Source organism: Aotus nancymaae, unplaced genomic scaffold, assembly GCF_030222135.1.
Source record: "Aotus nancymaae isolate 86718 unplaced genomic scaffold, 86718_ANA_hifiasm-v0.15.2.pri h1tg000008l, whole genome shotgun sequence".
Taxonomy (NCBI): domain Eukaryota; kingdom Metazoa; phylum Chordata; class Mammalia; order Primates; family Aotidae; genus Aotus; species Aotus nancymaae.
The window spans coordinates 46504315-46524118 of record NW_026988419.1 but is presented as its reverse complement, the minus strand read 5'-3'; the positions used below and the strand labels follow the sequence as shown (position 1 = coordinate 46524118).

The following is a 19804-nucleotide window of genomic DNA, read 5'->3' as shown; positions in this document are numbered from 1 at the left end:
GCAGAAGAACAGGGAAGAAGTGCCTGGGCACACAGCAGCAGACCAGAGAGAGTGGCTGAGGGCAGGAAGAGGGGCAGGCAGGAGAGAAGGATCTAGTGCTTCTCCACTCCAGGCCCTACAGGGGTGGGTATGTTTCCATAACTGGCCTGGTTTCTTGATCTCTCCTAATTCTTTGGAGATCCTTTTTTGACATAAGTGGTGTGGGAGAATTCTTGTTGCTTGCCATCAGCCACCTCTGGCTCAGAGGAGAGGAAAGTTGGGTGGGTGGGGTCAGCTACCTGACTGATCTCCGAGGACAGCGCCCAGTTGTTCTTGGCCGTAAGCATTTTCAGGGAGTAGACATTATTGTAGCTCAGATACACCTGGAAAGCACACATGGGCTATCACTACCCCGCTCCCTTCCTCCAGGGCCTCAGAGCTGAGGCCAAGGGTGTCCCAGAGAGGAACCCAGACCATGAATGGGGGGCGGGTGCTGTGGAAAGAGTCCTGGCCTTTGGGAAGGGAGGTCCAGGCTTGAGCTTGGCTAGACCCACTGTGTGACCCTGGACAAGCTGCTCTGCCTCTCAGGGTCTCCACTTCCACCTGCCAAATGGGAATGCAGGCAAGCTCTTTGCTAACGGTAGCAATCGTGAGGTGTGGCATTCATATTCTGCTCTCTCCAGCCTTCCTCCAAATTCATTCTGCCAAGCAGGAGAGGGCAGGGGCCCTGGTGGGTCTAAAGACTGTCCCCTTGGGAGCAGAGGGCATTAAATGGTTGCTAGGGTCCCAAGGGACAGTGAGGGGCACCTCTGTCTGCTTACAGGACATGATGTACTTCCTGGGAAGGAGGGAAGATGACAACCTGGGTCCCCTGGAAGTCCAGCACTTTCCACAGACTCTACTGCAGACCTACTATGTGCTAGGCCCTGTGCTAAGCCCAGCAGAGCAGGAGACTCCTGTCTAGCTAGGGAAGTTGGATGGTCACACAGGACACAGCAGCTGAGAGCACACCAGCTCAGCACCTACACCAGGGTCAGCCCAGAGGCGGGGAGCAAGCCAGCAAGGAAGGGTAATCTAAGGCTCAGTCCCCACACCCCACAGCCCTGCTGAGTGACCTCACCCTGATGCTGCTGTGTCCTCATCTGTGAAATGGGATCAGCAGTCACCCCTGCCTCATGGGGTCATCACAAGTGCTTGGCACATGGTAAATGCTCAGTGAATGCCATAGATGCACTTTCTTATTAACAACGGCTGTGATCCCTGCTGTGCTTGCAGCCGATAAAGTCTCTAAATGCTTTCACAGCAGAGTCAGACACACCTGGCTTTCACTTTTTTCTTTTTTTTTTTTTTTTTGAGATGGAGTCTTGTTCTGTCCCCCAGGCTACAGTGCAGTGGCGCAATCTCAGCTCACTACAACCTCCACATCCTGGTTCAAGCTATTCTCCTGCCTCAACCTCCTGACTATAGGTGCACTGGAACTATAGGCATGAGCCACCACGCCCAGCCGATTTTTGTATTTTTAGTAGAGACGGTGTTTCACCATGTTGGCCAGGCTGGTCTCGAACTCCTTACATCAGGGGATCCACCTACCTCGGCCTCCCGAAGTGGCTTTACCTCTTGAGCAACTGCATCTCCCCTCTGAACATTTCTTCATCTGCCAAATGGGCATCAGAATCAATGGAAAGAACACAGGATTTAAAATCGGCTGGACCCAGCCAGGTTCAAATTCTGACTCTGCTGATGATATCTGTGTGTCCATGGGCAAGCCACCTAAGCCCTCCATCCCCAGAGCCCTCGCCTGTACAACAGGCCAGACAACCACTGTGCAATGAGACCAAATCAAAGGGATGTAAAGGGCCTGGTCCAGGGCCCAACACATAGGCAGCCCTGAAGAAAAGTGAGTGCCCTGAGGTCAGCGGAGCATGAATAGCCCCAAACCCGCATTCTGCCCACCACACAGCCCATACTCACCTGTCCAGGTGGATCTTCTTTCTGGCACTGGCCTCTCAGTACTGCCGCTCACCATCCTGGGGAGGAAGTCAGGATAGGCTGTGCCTCGAGAGGTGCGACCAGCTACCCCTACCCTCCATCCCACCTCCTCTCCATTCCCCAGGGCCAAAGATTTGCAGCCCTAACTCAAAGTTCAGGTGTCACTGGGGCAGCTGGAGTCAAAACCTCCTGGCCGAGAAAGTGGGAAACTAAGCTGTAGCCCCAGCTCCCCTCAAACTTTCTGAGTGATCTGGGAATACCACCTCCCCTGGCCAGACCTCAGTTTCCTCCTCTGTAAAATGGAGATCCTTGGCCAGGCACAGTGGCTCACACTTGTAATCTCAGCACTCTGGGAGGCCAAGGTGGACAGATCACAAGGTCAGGAGATTGAGACTATCCTGGGCAACATGGTGAAAACCTGTCTCTACTAAAAATACAAAAATTAGTTGAATGTCATGGTGCATGGCTGTAATCCCAGCTACTAGGGAGGCTGAGGCAGGAGAATCACTTGAACCAGGGAATTGGAGGTTGCAGTGAGCTGAGATCATGCCACTGCACTCCAGCCTGGCAACAGAGCGAGACTCCATCTCAAAAAAAACCAATGTGGATCCTTACAGGGTACTCACAGTAGTAATGAGAGTCCACATTTATTGAGCACTCGCTACACACCAGCCACTCTTCTCAAGGGCTTTTCATGCAGAATTGCACCAAATCCTAAAACAACCCTCTGAGGGTGAAGTTAGTGCTGTGTCCATTCTACAGAAGAGGAACCTAAGACAAGAATGGGTGAGGGCTTGCCCACAGCCACAGGGCTGAGACCAAGATCAGCACCCCAGGCCTGCCTCAAGCCCACCCTCTTTACCACCACATTTCACATCCCCCAGTCCCAAGCACAACATGGAAAATGCTTGGGAAGCTGCTGTGGCTGTAGCTCCCAGCTCCCAGTCCTGAAGCTCCACCCAACTCCACAGCCCACACTAGGCTCTGGAAGGCCAGCAGGCAGGGCAGGGGACCTGCCCCAAGGGAGGGAGTGGCCTCTCAAAGGCACAGGAAGCATTTTGTAAGAGAGGACTTTTGCCTGTCTTCCCGTGCCCCATGCGTTGCGTTCACCATCGTCCTGAGCACTCCCAGGGCTCAGTCAGGCATGGAGTCAGTGGCACATCTATCACCCTGCAGCCCTATGAGGCAGGGACTGCAGATACGCCCATTTTACACATGGAGTCTGAGGGCTCGAGGCGGTACCACTTGAATGTGGTAGAGGCAAGGTTCTAACCCACATGTGACTCCAAAGCCAATGCTCTCAGAACTCTGCAGACTCGTGACAGCCCATTAACCCCCAACCCTGAGCCAGACCCACACATATTCCATGTTCTGTCAGACAGAACAAGCCTGCGCTGAACAAGGGGCATCCTGAGGCTCAGAGCCAGAACTCTCAGAGCTGGCTGTGCCCCAGCACTGGGTCAGGGTGGGCCCCTCATGCCCCTGTATGGGGCTGGCCTGTAGGGGACTGGCAGGCTCCACCACACCAGGGCAGAGAGGGAGGGGAGGAGAGCTGCTGGTGAAGCAGGGTGCTGGCTCCACTCACCCCAGGCTGGGGTCAAATCCAGGGCAGCAGCTGAGGCTGGTCATCTGCGTCCAGGACCACGAAAGTCATAAAGGCACTGTTGATGTGGTGCCAGTGGGTCTCAGTCTCCTGGTGATAGGCCTCCATGAATATGCCCACCTCCATGCTGAGGGGAGGAAGTGCAGCTTCCAACCTGGATGGAACTACCCAAGGGCCATGCCTCCTCCCCAACACACACACACTCACACACACATGCATGCACACACACTCCTGCAGTTCTTCCAGCAACCTAGATTGGAATCCCAGTGATAGGACACCTGGGACCGCTGCCTCCACCAATGTTTACAGAGCACCTCCTGTGCATTCAGCCCTGTGAGGACATGGGAGGGAATAAACCTGTCCAGTCCATGCCTCATGGGCTAACAGCCAGGGAAGGAGGCAACCATCAAGAAAGCAAAGGTATAAATATGTTGTCATAACCACGAAGGGTATGGAAGGACATAAGCCAGGAAGTGGAGGTGGGTGGCCTAATTAGAAAATGTTCACTATGTGCATATTTACAAGTGCTGTGGCAGCCTTGCCTCAAACAGCTCAGTTGTTGCTGTTCATCTGTATCTTACCATCTTTATTTCTTTATTCCTTTATTTATTTTTTGAGACAGAGTCTCATTCTGTCACCCAGGCTAGAGTTCAGTGGCACAATCTCAGCTCACTGCAACCTCTGCCCCTGGGTTCAAGTGATTCTCCTGCCTCAGCCTCTCCAGTAGCTGGTATTACAGCTGTACACCATCACACCCAGCTTATTTTTTTGCATTTTTAATAGAGACAGCATTTTGCCATGTTGGCCAGGCTAGTCTTAAACTCTGAACCTCAAGTGATCTGCTTGCCTCAGCCTCTCAAAGTGCTGGGATTACAGGCGTGAGCCACCACGCCAAGCCACTTACCATCTTTATTCATTATAACATAGCAGCCACCCCCATTCCCCCTCATTTGGGAAGCTCTATGATTGCAGAATGTGGACATTAAATAGATGGGGAAACCAAGGCCTAGAACTAGGCAATAATGTTTCCAAGAATTCCAGATTCCTGGAATCTGGACTAGAAACCAGGCTTCACATCTCCTGCAAAGGGCTTCTCCCCTGCACCGCAGCATCAGGTGTGCAGGCTAGACTGCAAAGAACAACAGTAGTAGTAAGAGAAGCCACAATGGCTGACCTCTACTGGACATTTTCTGTGGCATCCTACTAGTAACAGCTCATTGAATCCGCATAACTCTGAGGTAGTTGTGATGAGTCCCATTTTATAGAGGAAAGAACTGAGGCTCCTGTGGGTTAAGTTACTTCCTGAGGTCACAGAGCCAAACTGGAACCCGGCAGCCTGGCTCTTGATCCCTCACTTTTAATGATTAAATAATGATCTCTGAAATTCTCAAAAAATGTACTTATTTAAGGTCAGCTTTCATGGGAGTAAGTATCAGAATTCATTGCAAAGGCAAGGACTCTGTGGACTGATTATTTTAGGAACAACTGGACATCCATATGAGGAGAGAAAAAGCAACTTCAAATACGTTTCTCACACTACTCAAAAATAATTTGAAAAAGGACATAGGCTCAAACACAAAAGCTATTATTGAGGTTTAGAAATTATTTAAATATTCTGATAAAATCCTTTTTAAATCTATGTACGGTATATATTTTCTCAAGAGTATAAATGCCTACTCATTTTCTTAACAGTGTTTCTTTGATGAGCATATGTTTTCAACTTTTATAAAGTCTAACTTATCATCTTATCCTTTTATGGTTTGTGCTTTCTGTGTCTTATGCAAGAAATATTTGACCCCAAAATTGCAAAAACGTTTTCCTATATTTCGTTTACATTATAGAGGCTCAAAACAGACAGCTGTGTGTAATGACTTCTCCAGTATCTTATTCAGTGGGTATTTTTGAAAATGAAGAGTTTATCAAATGTTGTTCAGAATATTGAACTCCACTTCTAGACCAGACCACAAATGCAGGAGCACAAAGGATAGCTACAAATATCAATTTTCTATTACTTTAAGTATTGTGCTTTAAGGTTTAATCCAAAGGGGAAAATAAACCATGTAATATCTTGTTCAATTTCCTCATATACCACGAAATAGGCAATATAGAATATTCAAAATAAAACAATCAAAAACAAAATAATTATTTGATTCACGTGGCATTCTGTTGACAAAGAAAAATTGTGTTAAGGTTTATCAAATTTTCCCACCAATATTGTATTTTCAATCCAGTGTCATACTCAAGTTATGGTAGATTCTTATGCTTCTGAAGTGCCCTTTATCAAATTATTCAAATTACATTTTAAAATGCCCAAATCTATTCAGTGATACAAACTATATCTTCTATGAGTTTTAAGGAAAGTATAAACATACATTACTTTACAATCACATCAAATTTCAATCAACTAAGATGTAATCAAATGTATAATTTCAATTCATGAAAATGACATGTACTTAAAACCAGTAAGGCCAGGCATGGTGGCTCAAGCCTGTAATCCCAGCACTTTGGGAGGCCAAGACAGGTGGATCACTTGAGGTTAGGAGTTTGACACCAGCCTGGCCAACATAGCAAAACACTGTCTTTACTAAAAATACAAAAATTAGCCGGGCATGATAGCATAAGCCTGTAGTCCCAGCTACTAGGGAGGTTGAGACAGCAGAATCGCTTGAACCTGGGAGGTGGAGGTTGCAGTGAGCCAGGGACATGCCACTGCACTCCAGCCTTGGCAACAGAGCAAGACTCTATCTCAAAATAAACAAATAAACAAATAATGCATTTTATTTCCTCAATAAGTGTTTATTAATGAGTAGTGCCTGTAAGAAATGCCTTCTTTAAAATCATGAACACTAAACTATTACATATACTATTCATGCACATATGCACACTATTATGTACTCATTATATGTATAGTATTACATATGTTTACTGTTAAAGTACGGAAAATTCATTCTTGTTATAGAATAAGGAATAAAATGAGTTTGAATTCACTGAACATAGTCCCTTTCAAGTTATGGTGTGTTATAGCCTGACTGACATAATAGTGATAAAACGGGTGTGCTGCAAAATATTGCCATATGAAGCAGTAGGTAGACCCTTGAATGCTGACCTAGTCCCTCCTTTATGGTTTCCTGTCTCCATCCTTACACTTTGTGTAACATGTTGATCACTAAACTAAGGTCACATCTCCATGAGAAACTATGGAAATATGGAAGAGCTTATTCATTCATGTTTATCCATCTGGTGGTATATAATCTTTGTATTCTTGATTGCTGATTCAGCAGAAAATCAGAGCATTACTTAGGCCAAATTAGAGTCACTATGTATACCAATCCATGAAGTTGGACTGGCCTTTGAAATATGATCCAGCTAGTAAGCACCCAGTCTTCTGTTATATTTGGGGAACACAAAGACGAATAAGACACAACTTAAACACTCTAGAGGAAATGACTCTCAAATATTCTGACTGAAACCAATTTAACTGGACATGGCCCACAGCTAATTTATCTGACATTTGATTCACAAACAAATTTTGGGAGCAGTATGTACTAACATCCTTCAGCAAGAGAGCTATAAATAATTCATTTTAAACAAGAATTGATTTGTGCTTTTAAGTCTAACTATTGTAATAGCAAGATCAAAGATTGTAATAACAAGATCAAAATTCTGGCTAATGCTCGTATGCATTGCTGCATTCTATTGGATTAAATAAACCACTCAAAATTGGTAAATCATTGATAAAATGACATTAACATATCAATGATTTATAATTTAAACCCAAGAATAGTATTAATTTGAAAATCATAACTAAGTGATGATAAAATGGTAAAAGCATCCATTCTAGAATCACGACTAACAAGCATTTCTTAGGAAAAATACAATTCTAAGATAATGTAATATGTAATAATAACATCATACAGTTTATAATGCAGATGGCAGTAATCCTTATAAATCTTTTCATAAAACATCCTTTGCCTTTATCCATTTAACAAATTTATTGAGATTCTTACAGGTACTACACACTATATACTCAGTTCTGGGGGTATAATAGCAAAAATATAAAAAATATAAATCATCATGCTATTGAGGTGCATACGGTCAGAGGAAAGATAAACAACGAATCAATCATGAAGTACAAAATGAAACATGAAATTATATATATATGTAGAGAGAGAGGTTTTATGTATATGTTTACATATATATGTGTGTATGTACACACACACACACTAAGGGACTTTGGCTTAATTACAGGGTCATATGAAGCCTCCAGAGGAAATGGTCCTCATGTTAAGAAATAAAAGTTAATTGAAGAAGAAGATGGGGCCAGACATGGTGACTCAAGTCTGTAATCCCAGCACTTTGAGAGGTTGAGGCAGGCAAATCACTTGAAGCCAGGAGTTCGAAACCAGCCTGACCAACATGATGAAACCCTGTCTCTACTAAAAGTACAAAAATTAGCCCAATGTGGTGGTGCATGCCTGTAGTCCCAGCTACTTGGGAGGTTGAGGCACGACAATTCCTTGAACCCAGGAGGAACACGTTGCACTGAGCCGATATCACACTACTGTACTCCAGCCTAGGTGAAAAGTGAGACTCTGTCTCAAAAAAAAATTGGGGAGTGGGAGTACATTCACTTGGAACATCAGAAAGAGCAAGTGCAATGCCTGGGGTAGAGCCAGCTTGGGGAACACAATAAAGTCCAGAAAAGTCTGCAGTGAGAGGCAAAGCACAGTGTGTGATAAGAATGGAAAATTGGGTTAGAAAGAAAATATGCAAGGATTTTTAGGCCTTTTTAAAGATTAACATCAAACAAAATCTAGTGTTTCAATTTAGTATTTATTTTATAGAATATCCTATGAGATTGTGAGTAAGCTATAAGGGAAATTAGCACCTATAAGAAATGTTTTGTGTCTCCCTTTTGGAGAGACGGTGAGTAGATTTCTATGTATAAGAGATAGTTGCATTATGTTGTATGACATAGCTATTATTGCCTAAATGTGTATAGTTCAAATTTGGATGATGCAAACTACGCTAGATAATGTGTGTGATATTCAACAGAATAATATATATTCTCAAGGACCATATAAATATAATACATATTGCATGGTTTAAAATATACATTGATGGTATCATGAATATGTGATCAAAGATATGCAAAGTCATCCCTGCCTTTCTAAGTAAATACTTCCCTCTAAAACAAGAATTAAGAACCTAAAAACTGTATTTTCCAGACACTCCTTCAAAAAAAATTTCTGGCTTAAATTCTGCCAAGAAGATGCACTCTCATAAAATGTGGAAGATTGAAAAGAAAGAGAAGCATTGTCCACCTCCAGAAGCAATGCATAAATCATGTCTTAAACTGTGAACAAGACTTGAGAGCAAGTAGCTTATTTTGAAGTTCATCCAGAAGTAGAAGAGTGAAAAGGTGACACAAGGAAGGGAAGAAATCCAGTAAAAGGATATGGACATACAGATTACAGCTGTAGTCAACTGAGGCTCAATCCTGCTGGAAACCGTTGGAAGTATTACACAGAATATAGTTCAGAATTGTTCTACCGAGGGTAAGGAAGCTGCTATGTTCATTCACCAACTTCTGATCCTCAGGGGTTGAAGGTTGCTACTGGGGCATTCACTTTTGGACACTCATGTCCTGCCCCGCATGCAGCATGTCTGTACAGCCAGATAAAGCCCCCAGACAGAGAGACATAACTTCTGAATATACAGAAACTGATCCCACAAACCTTCAAGGGGGGTTTAAGAGGTACCAAGATCTATAATGAGTAAAGAGCTCATAGAACTAACTTCAGCGCCACAGGAGGTTGAGATTATTGGCATCAACTTTGTGATTCCTGCATTTCTGGGTTTTCTAAATACCAGAGCACTTTCTTCTGATGTTTCCTGCCTCTGATTTCCAACCATGTTGTGTCTAACTTCCTGTATTAAATACCTTCCACCTATAGTGGCTTCTGTTTTCCTGACCACTCTAGCTGATATGGACAGGATAGGAATAAAGATGTGGAGATATTCAAGAAATATTTAATATCTCAAAAAATCACCTCAGTCAATAATTACACAAGGGAAAGGTGAAAGAGGAAAAATCTATACTAATTAACTAAAGTGGGATAGAAGAAATATATTTGTTCAGATTAGAGTGAAGGGCAAAGTGAGGGAAATAATTATTTCTCAGATATATAGAGTTGGATAAAACTTCAGTACACTTAAATGAGAATTATATTTAGGAGGCAGTTTGATAGATGTATGATTACACATTTCAGAAAAGATGTTGGGTTGGTGTCATAGATTCAGAAATCTGAATTCCAACAATATTTTTGAAACTAGGTAAGATTTCCTATGAAGACTATTTAAAATAAGAATAGATATAAAAGTTGAAGGTGCAAGTGAGGGAGAACCTGGAAAGAAAATTGAGGAACTGTCAGTAAAATGCCAAAGATGAAGAAAATTTCAAGACTGACCACAGTATCAAACAGAACAGATCCAGGAAACACATACACACACACACACACACACACACACACGGATCCTTTGAAATGGACAATACTTAAATCATTGGTAATTGAAGTGAGAGATATATGTAAATTTATCTTTATATATGTAAATTTTATCTATATATGTAATCATTGGTAATTGAAGTGAAAGATATATGTAAATTTATATTTATATATGTAAAATTTATCTATATATGTAAATTTTTACATTTATATAAAAAAATGTAAATATATGTATTATGAGTTCCATAACAAATTTTTATGTTATTCATTTATCTATCTGTATATACAACTTCATAAAAACACTATAAATACAAATACTTATTAACTTTTTAAATATTTATTCAATATAGTTTCAGATTTTTAAAGACATTTATTTTACAAAAGAATCATTTTGTCTTGATTTATATCTGGGTAGTCATTTTAAATGTACAAGTTTTTCGTACATTTAAGTAATATTAAATAAAATTTTTTTTTTCTTACACACTCTAATTATTTAGCTTCTATGCTACTTCCATGTTGAAAGTGACAAAAATTTTAATACATGAAAGCTGCCTACTAGAAGTTCAGAAATGCCTGTGTTAATTGAGAATTTGTCAGTATATTACTCCTGGATGCACGTGGATAAATCATACCGGTATTAGTAGGATTACAATAATGCAATGCAATAAGGTTTTACAGTTCTTTATTTTCAACACAATTCATGGCTTATGGCATACAATACTTCTTAAAATGTGAATTTAGAAAATCCTGTGCTATGCACAGTGGAAGCAGCACTTTTTTCCGACATTAGAATTTACATCTTCGGTACTCAAAATATTCCATGAGTTTGTCATCAATAAACAGTACTAGATTCTATGCTAAACACTAGAGATACAAGATCAGAGAGACAAGCCTTAGGACTTCGTTTTTTCAAACCACAGCTTGACACCAATTAGAGATTTGTTAAATCAGTATCTTAGGTTGCACTGATGTTTCTGACGAGATGGAAAGGATGGAATGGCATAGCATGGAATGGAAAATATTTGTGTATACTACGAATTGCAAACATAAATATTATTTCATGAAATTGAACTTCAGTTTTATACATTACTCATATAAGGATGTTTTTGGTGATAGACATGCAAAAAAGCATGCAGAAGTAATAATGTAAGAGCCGTGATAAAAGGATATTCTAGTCATTCATAAGCTAGAGAAAAGAGATTTAATCCAGCCTGCAGAGACACAGGAATCTTTAAGAAGGAAATAAATGCAGTATTTACCAGTTATACTATTCAACATCAAGTTATTCGCTGAATAAAATCCTAAATGTATTGTGGAAGAACAAATATTTTTATGCCTTATAGAATTCTGTAAAATACTGTTCAGATATTAAGACGTCACAGGCTACACTGACATGTCCTTTAACTCCACTGAAAAATAGTTATGGCCAGTTATGGTGGCTTGTGCCTATAAATCTTAACACTTTGGGAGGCTGAAGTAGGAGGATGGCTGGAGACCGGGAGTTTGAGACCAGCCTGGACAACATAGTAAGATCCCATCTGTACAGAAATAAAATAAAATTAGCCAGGCATGGTGGCATAAGCCTGTAGTCCTAATTACTCAAGAGGCTAAGGCAGAGGATCACTTGAGCCCAGGAGTTCAAGGCTGCAGTGAGCTATAATCAGAGCCCAGATGACAGAGCAAGACTTTATCTCTTAAAAAAATAATAATAATTCATTAAATAAATACTGATATGATAATTTTACCACAATTTTTGCTTTAGAGTTCACTTTTCTTTTCTTTTCTTTTCTCAGAGAGTCTCTCTCTGTCACCCAGGCTGGAGTGCAGTGGCATGATCTCAGCTCACTGCAACCTCCACCTCCTGGGTTCAAGAGATTCTCCTGCCTCAGCCTCCCAAGTAGCTGGGATTGTGCCTGGCTAATTTTTGTATTTTTAGTAGAGACGGGGTTTCCCCATGTTGGCCAGGCTGGTCTCAAACTCCAGACTTTGGGCGATCTGCCAATCTCAGCCTCCCAAAGTGTTGGAATTACAGGCGTGAGCCATCATGTCCAGCCTAGAGTTCACTTTTCAATTTATAGTTACAAATATGTCTTGAAATCAATAATATGTCACTCCCATTTGGATATTTTCAAATTAATTTTTTACTCTTTAAAGTCAGTAGCTCCATATTAAGAAAAGGAGGCATGGCTGGGCGCGGTGGCTCACGCCTGTAATCCCAGCACTTTGGGAGGCCGCGGCGGGTGGATCACAAGGTCAAGACATCGAGACTATCCTGGTCAACATGGTGAAACCCCGTCTCTACTAAAAATACAAAAAATTAGCTGGGCATGGTGGCGCGTGCCTGTAATCCCAGCTCCTCAGAAGGCTGAGGCAGGAGAATTGCCTGAACCCAGGAGGCGGAGGTTGCGGTGAGCCGAGATCGCGCCATTGCACTCCAGCCTGGGTAACAAGAGCGAAACTCCATCTCCAGAAAAAAAAAAAAAAAAGAAGAAGAGGAGGCATAAACACTGAATGCCGCATACATATTTGAAACATTTATGTTAGGCTTTAGAACATTTTCACTAATGTTCTTTGGAACAATGGACATGTTCTATGTTCAACGGACACAGTCACCTTGAATCTATGATTTTTTTTACAATTCTGCAAGGCCTCTAAGGGATGAAATGTTACAGGTTTCAATAACCACTTATATGGTGATGATTCTCAAGTCTATATTCAGCTCCAGGTCTGTATTTTCCAGTGCTGAACAGCAGCTTTTGTATATTCTACAAATACCTCAAAATCAGCACCTTCTAAATAAACTGATTATACCAAAAATAAGATTTCCCTTCTATGTACAGTAGAGTACATAACCAGCTAAGTGGTTAGTAGCATCATCATCTAACTAGTGGTTTGAGTAAGAAAGTTAGTAGATAAATGAGATTTCATTGTCTCCATTATGTACCCTTTTCAATTAGTTAATAAGACTAGTGGATTTTCCAAACTCGATTTACACCTCCCTCTTCTGTATTCACCTTCCACTGCTTTAGTTCAACTTATCACTTAAACAAGTTTAGTATCCTCCCTACCTCCCATCTTCTTCTCTAACCCAACCTCTTTTCTGCTGTCAGAGTAATTTTTCTATAAAAGAAATTAAATGAGGTCATTTTTTAATTACATCTTTACGTCTCTTTAATGGCTCCTTATTTCTCATAAAAAAAGATGCCTAGTATATAAGGCCTTTCTAGTACCTACTACCTTGTCCTCTAAGACAGTAATTCTGTCTTAGCATTATTATATCTGCAGCCCAATTCTTTAACTAGCTTACTGTCAGGTGAGCCCAACTCTTTAACAAGCCTACTTGTGGTACCTGCTTTCTACCCACAACTCCCATCAAGCTTTCTGCCTCATATGATGCACATCATTTTCTACTAGGACTAAATCATCTGCCAGTGCCAGAGGACATAAATCTGTCTCAAGCTGTGACTTTTCACAGGCTGGTCCTTTTCCTGCTGTTATAGTTTTCTTTTTACAATTCATGTTCCAAGACTCAGTAAAATGTTCCCACATGGTTTCATGCCTTTTTCCCTACACTTTTTGAATTTTTCCCCCAAATTTCCAACTTTTCAAAGTAAAATTAACTATTGCCTCTTCTGTATTCCCATTGCCCTTTGTAGATTTATTATTATATTTATCATAAGTATTTTATTAACATATAGTTTTCATTCAATTACTGTAACACTTATAATATTGCTGTAACTGCTCATGTTTTTAACACCACCCCTAGATATTGAAACTTCAAAGTTTGGGGTTCTATTCATCTTTGTATCTCCAGCATCTATTACAGTCTGGCTCCTAGGAAGTAAATTTAATAAAGGTCTGTTGAATAAATATATCAACATGAGACAAAAATAATAATATCATTAAGTGATTGGTTGTTACTCTGATGATTAAGGTGTGTGATCATTAGCTTACATTCAAATTAATCTTGAAGATGATCATTGTTGTCATATGTTTATATACAATCAAAACATTACGGTTATTAGGTTGCTTCTGTCTTTTCCATACTGGAGAGGCAAATTTCAACTTTTTCAGGATTTTTTTATACACCACACCATGCACTTTGCAGCATGGAATATTCTTTTTCTACTCCTAACAGCAAGGGGTAAGAAGGTAGACATAAGAAAGGTTAATTTGGCATGAATGGATCTTGGGACAATTATGCCTCTCTCCATGGCTTGGTTAACAGGACCCTCAACATTTTGCTCATGATCCATTTATCAGACTGTAAATTCTAGTATTCGCTTTCTTCCTTGATGAAAATCCAAATTGTTTATCTTCAGATGCTTACCTTAAAAATAAAAGTTGCTCGGGCTGGGCATGCTGGCACACTTTTTTTTTTTTTTTTTTTGGAGGAGGAGCATTTGGGGAGGCAGAGGTGGGCAGATTGCTTGAGTCCAAGAGTTTTAGACCAGCCAGGGAAACAGAGAAATCCCATCTCTACAAAAAAAAAAAAATACTAAAGTTAGTCAGCATAGTGTCATGCACCTGTGGTCCCAGGTACTCAGGAGGCTGAGGTGGAAAGAAACACCTGAGCCCAGGAAGTTGAGGCTGCAGTGAACTGTGATCATACCACTGCACCTCCAGCCTGTGTGATGGAGTGAGACCCTATCACTAAATAAATGAATAAATAAATAAATAAATAAACCAAAACAATTTTTTAAGTTGCTAGTCAAATGAGATTGGGCACTTTCAGAGTGTGATATAGTTTGGATATTTATTCCACCCAAATCTCACATAGAGATGGAATCCCCAGTGTTGGAGATGGGGCCTGATGGGAGGAGTTTCCATCATGAGTGTGGATTCCCTCAATGGCGTAGCCCCTTCCCCTGGATCATGAGTGAGTTCATGTGAGATCTGATTGTTTAAAAGTGTGTGGCATCATTTATCCTCACTCTCTTGCTTCCACTCTCACCATGTAATACTTCAGCTCCAACTTTGCAGTTTGTTTTTGGCCATTGATACACAGCCATCATGATTGTTAAGCTTCCTCAGGCCCTCATCAGAAGCCAAGCAGAGGGCAATGCCATGATTCCTGTACAGCCTGCAGAACCAGCAGCCAATTAAACCTCTTTCCTTTATAAATAATCCAGTCTCAGGTATTTCTTTATAGCAATGCAAGAATGGCCTAACACAGGGTGGCATGGCAGAAGACAAAGTTGCTTATCTATAGGCTTTTGATACTTCTCATATTAGTTCATTCTCATGCTGCCCTAAAGACACACCCAAGACTGGATAATTTATAAAGGAAAGAGGTTTAATTGACTTACAGTTCTGCAGGGCTGGGAGGCCTCAGGAAACTTACAATCATGGCAGAAGGGGAAGCAAACACGTCCTTCTTCACATGGTGGCAAGGAGAATGAGAACCTAGAAAAGGGGGAAGCCTCTTATAAAACCATCAGATCTTGTAAGAACTTACTATCACAAGAATAACATGAGAGTAAAAACTCCCATGATTTAATTACCCCTCACCAGGTCCCTCTCATGACACATGAGAATTATGGGAACTATAAATCAAGATGAAATTTGGGTTGAGGACACAGCCAAACCATATCATTCTGCTCCAGGACACTCCCAAATCTCATGTCCTAACATTTCAAAACAAAGTCATGTCTTTTCAGTCCCCCAAAGTCTCAACTTATTCCAGCATTAACACAAAAGTCCAAGTCCAAAGTCTCATCTGAGACAAGGCAAGTCCCTTCTACCTATGAGCCTATAAAATCAAAAGCAAGTTAGTTACTTCCTAGATACAATGGAAGAACAGGCATTGGACAAATACACCTGCTCCAAATGGGAAACATTGGCCAAAGCAGAGAGGCCCCAGGTGCCATGCAAGTACAAAATCCAATAGGGCAGTCATTACACCTTAAAAGTCCAAAATTATCTCCTTTGATTCCATGTCTCACATCCAGGTCATGCTGATGCAAGAGGTGGGCTCCCATGGCCTTGGGCAGCTGCACCCCTGTGGCTTTGCAGGGTACAGGACCCTCCCAGCTGCCTTCATGGCTGGCATCATCTGCGGCTTTTCCAGGCTCACAATGCAAGCTGTCAGTGGATCTACCATTCTGGGATCTGGAGGATGGTGGCCCTCTCCTCACAGCTCCACTAGGCAGTGCCCCAGTGGGGACTCTGTGTGGGGGCTGTGATACCACAATTCCCTTCTTCACTGCCCTAGCAGAGGTTCTCCATGAAGACTCTTTCCCTGTAGCAAACTTCTACCTGAATATCCAGGTATTTCCACACATCCTCTGAAATCTAGGCAGAAGTTTCCCAAACTCATTTCTTGTCTTCTGCATACTCACAGGCTCAACACACATGGAAGTGGCCAAGGATTGGAGCTTGCACCCTCTGAAGCAATGATCCAAGCAGTGCCTTGGCCACTTTTAGCCCAGGCTGGAGCTGAAGCAGCTAGGATGCAGGGTACCTTGTCCTGAGGCTGCACAGAGCAGGGGAGCCCTGGGCCCAGTCCATGAAAGCATTTTTTTCCTCCTAGGCCTCCAGGCCTGTGATGGAGGAGATTCTGGGAAGGCTTCTGACATGCCCTGAAGATATTTTCCCCATTGTCTTGGTGATTAACATTGGACTTCTCATTACTTATGGAAATTTCTGCAGTGGGCTTTCATTTCTCCTCAGAAAATTGGTTTTTATTTGTTATCACATCATCAGTTTACAAATTTTCCAAACTTTTATGCTTTACTTCCTCTTGAATGCTTTGCCATTTAGAAATTTCTTCCACCAGATAACTTAAATCACCTCTCTCAAGTTCATAGTTCTACAGATCTTTAGGGCATGACAAAATGCCACCAGTCTCTTTGCAAAGCAAGAGTGACCTTTACTCCAGTTCCCAACAAGTTCCTCATATCCATCTGAGATCACCTTACCCTGGACTTCACTGTCCATATCACTATCAACATTTTGGTCAAAGTCACTCAACAAGTCTCTAGAAAGTTCCAAATGTTCCCACATCTTTCTGTCTTCTGAGCCCTCCAAGTCTCTAGGAATTTCCAAATCTCTCCACAATTTACTGTCTTCTTCTGAGCCCTCCAAACTTTTCCAACCTCTGCAGTACCAATTTACTGTATTCATCCATTCTCACACTGCTACTAATATAAAGACATAGCCAAGACTGGCTAATTTGTAAAGGAAAGAGGTTTAATTGACTCACAGTCTTGCAGGGCTGGAAAGTCTTCAGGAAACTTAGAATCATGGTGGAAGAGAGAGCAAACACGTCCTTCCTTACATGGTGGCAGCAAGGAGAAGTACAAAGAGAAGGCAGGGAAAAACCCCTTATAAAAGCATCAGATCTCATGAGGACTTACTATCACAAGAGCAGCATGGAGGTAACCACCCTCATGATTCAATTACCTCCCATGGGGTCCCTTGTAGGGCTCCTGGGGGTTATGGGAACTATTTAAGATGAGATTTGGGTGGGGACACAGCCAAACCATATTACTTATCATTTTTCAGAATTTCTCAAAAGTTTCTGACAGTTCTTCGATCACATATTCAAGGTAGTATGTATTTATTTGTTTTTTGAGATGAAGTTTCACTCTTGTTGCCCAGTCTGGAGTGCAATGGTGTGATCTCAGCTCACTGCAACCTCCACCTCCTAAGTTCAAGTGATTCTCCTGCCTCAGCCTCCTGAGAAGCTGGGATTACAGGCACCCGCCACCATGCCCAGCTAATTTTTTTTTATTTTTAGTAGAGATGGGGTTTCACCATGTTGGCCAGGCTGGTCTTGAACTTCTGACCTCAGGTGATCCACCTGCTTTGGCCTCCCAAAGTGCTAGGATTATAGGCCTGAGCCAGTGCACCTGGCCTATTTACGTATTTTTTTAAAAGATACAATTCAGCTAGCCCAAGGAGTAGATTCATTAAAGTGACTATTCTTTTATTTCTTGTCTCCAATATTGGCCTTCAGTTTCCTCTTAGTTATGTTTGCTTCATAAATTTAAGACTATTCCCATTCAATGGGTAAAAAAGGAGCAATACATACACTGAGTAGTTGAGCTTTCTCCTAAATCTGTTAATATTATACCAACTGTTTCAGACAACAAACCTGCTCTTTCTTCATTCTTCTCTTTCTTCTTACCTCAATATAAGTTTTCATACCACTTAAAAATTATTTATAGCATATTTCTTAAAGTGAACTCAATATAACTTCTGTCATCCTAATTATCACATTTATAGATTTGCACCTTTCTTTGTATTTTTTTTCCCATCTTCAGTAAGTAACCTTTAAAGTCTCCCTTCAGCATTTTATTCACATTTGTTTCTTCCACTACAGCTTCCTATTCATTATCAGTGAAATAAACTGTACGTTCTACATTGAATGTCAGTTACCAGTCATTTTGAACCACATTTTCCTTTATGTTTCCAATTATGGTTTCATGCCTATGTTTTTTCCTAAAGATTTTTGAAATTTTCTTTTCTAAAATCCACTGTATATACTTGACTATGTTCAGCATCCTATGGACTTTTCTCTCAAGCTGCACATCAGTTCCACATCATCAATCAGTTCTTTTTTATTTAAAATTAGCCACAGAATAGCAATTCCCTTTCATCTTTCTTGACCTGTCAAGAGATGAAATTGTGGGCAAAATAAAGTACAAATTTTTCATATATGCTTTTACAAAATTTTATTTCTTGTAGATGCAGATATGGTTTTGATGAAGAATAGTATATTCAAAATAAATCTGAAATTAGATTCTGAGGCTTTAGCTAGTGGTCTATCATTTACTACTTATATGACTTTAAGAAGGTTACTTACCATCTCTGATCCTGTTTTCTCATCCATAAAATTAAGTTTAAAATACTTCCTAGAATTTTTTATAAAGATCAAATGAAATGATTATATTAATTTAATTAACATCTAGTTGGTAATATAATATTGATAACATATACTATAAAATAGCTTAATTATATTATCACTATTACCCTTCTAATAACATTGATTAAGCATGACATTAACAACATACAATAATTAAAAAGACAAAAAGTGATTTAACTAGTATTAGAACAGAACAAAGGAGAAGGGAGAAGTATTATGAGCTAAATCTTAACTCACCATAGCAATGTCAATTAATAAAATCTAGACTTGATTAAGGAAGATATAACAATGAACAGATTATTTAGAGATACAGAAAAATAAGAAATTAAATTACTAAAAGTTCTTCATTTCTGGTAAATAAGAGTAACAGTGGGAAAGAGTGAGGCAAAGCATTGATGTTTCTGTTGTCCTCCTATTTTTTTCTTATGTGTATGTATCTAAGTTTTAAAAAGTAAATTCCAGTTTTTTAGAGTTCTCTAACACTTCAATCAATACCTCTGTTTCCCAAAAGTATTAACACATAGTTTAAGAAATACAACAACTAATATTCAAGATAACTAAATCCTAACAGTATGAAAAATATGTATTTGTGGCCATGTTGCAAAAGTCAGTCTTGAAGAAACCAAATAAGCAGTCAGAATAGGCTATGACATTTGTGGTAGAACGATTCCAAAAAAATGACCTCAATTCTCCATTAATCCCTGTATCCTATATCCAAACTCCTTGCAATGTGACTTTACAGCAGTTCTCATCAAACATTAGAGTCTATTTCCTCAGCCCTTGAACCTTAGGCCATTGAGCATGTGGTAGAAGTAATAACACACCAGTTCCAAGGCTAAATTTCAAGAGTTCTTGTGC

The 19804-nt window shown here is 40.6% G+C and overlaps 1 pseudogene; it reads right to left on the bottom strand.

The window, feature by feature from the left end:
* Positions 1–19804, bottom strand: part of LOC105731944 (acyl-coenzyme A thioesterase 11-like) — a 59914-nt pseudogene that overhangs the window by 4519 nt on the left and 35591 nt on the right.